The sequence below is a fragment of the Leptinotarsa decemlineata genome, unplaced genomic scaffold, assembly GCF_025532065.1.
Source record: "Leptinotarsa decemlineata unplaced genomic scaffold, Ldec_3_MD MMD2_P_RNA_scaffold_12, whole genome shotgun sequence".
Taxonomy (NCBI): domain Eukaryota; kingdom Metazoa; phylum Arthropoda; class Insecta; order Coleoptera; family Chrysomelidae; genus Leptinotarsa; species Leptinotarsa decemlineata.
The window spans coordinates 2,583,489-2,585,324 of NW_027412526.1; positions in this window are offsets into that span (position 1 = coordinate 2,583,489).

Below are 1,836 nucleotides of genomic sequence, written 5' to 3' on the forward strand. Positions count from 1 at the left end.
TTTCTATGGGTTGAACAAAGCTTGCAAAAACGGTAACTAATCTTTCATCAAGTTTTTTACAAACTGTAGGTTTTCGGCTAAAATGAATAATCTGAAAGTGTCGAGTTTGTACATTTTATGCAGTTCTTGCTCAGCAATTAAACTGGAAATATTGTGCTTTAACATGGAACGCCATCACTTACCATTGGCTGAGATGAATAGAGCTGTAGGGCTTCTTCAAGGTGGCATGCGACAAAATTATGTAGCTCTTCGTTTGGGGGTCTCCCAAAGTGTTATCAGTCGATTGTGGCGGCGTTTCCGTGAAACTGGCAGTCCAGCCGAAAAGCATCCAGGGCGAGGACGCGCTACAACTGCAGTTCAAGACCGATTTTTGGTCTTAACCGCAAGAAGACAACCGACAATCACAGCACCTGAGTTGGTTAACGTGTTGCAGCAGACGCACCAGGTAACCATTGGTCGTGATACTGTCAGAAATCGACTGCATGAAGCAGATCTCCACAACAGAAGGCCACTTAGATGTCCACCTTTGTCGAGAGGCAATCGCGGTAGAAGATTAGAGTGGTGTCAAGAACATCAAAACTGGGATGCAAATGATCGGGCCACAGTTTTGTTTACAGACGAATCCAGATTTGGATTTCATCCAGATTCTCGTCGAGTAAGACTGTGGAGACGACCTGGAAATAATGAACGTTTGAGACACGTCCAGGAAGTCCACACATACAGAGGTGGTACAGTAATGCTATGGGGCGGAATCATGATCGGCGGCAGAACCGATCTCGTTTTTCCAAATCGCTCCCTCACAGCTCGACAGTACCTCGACACCATTCTTCTACCTATCGTCTGTCCGTTTGCTGGTGCTGTTGGTGAAAACTTCCACCCAATGCACGATAATGCTCGTCCACATGTCGGGCGTCTAGTGACTGACTGACTCACCAACGAAGGAGTTGATGTATTGCCATGGCCAGCACAATCACCGGACCTGAATCCCATCGAGCATGTGTGGGACATGTTTCAACGAAGAATTACTCCGCATATGGGGAACATTCACACAACGTTTCAATTGAGAGAGCTTTTAATCGCTGAATGGGAAAATGTACCTCAACAAGACATTGACAATCTCATTTTGTCGATGCACGATAGATGTAGGGCCGTAATAAACCAGCGTGGAGGCCATGCTTTGTAATGATTTCAATTTTTTTTGTATTATGATTTTTTTTCGGGGTGCCAAAGAAGAGCCATATTTTTTTAGTTTTGCTTATATGCGCACTCAGTATTTTTGACCATTTAATAAATTTTGTTGTAAGTTACATTCGTTTAATGATCACCCGTTAACTTTTTTTCCCTAAAGCGATCTAAAATAAATTATTGCCATTTTTAAAAATATCCCTAGACTTTTCCGATGTGTGTATATTTGTCTCAGATCACACGTTTTTGTCTCTTTATATACTTGGATATACTTTAGTACAAGTATATATTTTATATACTTGGATATCACTGGAGAATCTACTATTTTTATTCAGGATGATTTTCAAAAATCTTCTTTGGGATCTTCCAATGCATCAAGGTGTGTTCCTGACACCCCGCCCCATCCGAGAATACCGTATTTCAAGTGCGGTTCGACAAGACTTTTGTACAAAATGATTTTTTGATCTTGGTCCAAGTAGTCCGTCACATACTTGAATCTATATAAAATGCATCGCAATTTTTTCAATAGATAGCTAATATGCTGATCCCACCGAAGATGTGAATCTATGATGATTCCTAAATATTTAATTTTTTCTTTTGGTTTTATTGTACATTTTGTTAGAGTAATATCAAACGTAGGATTGAAACAAG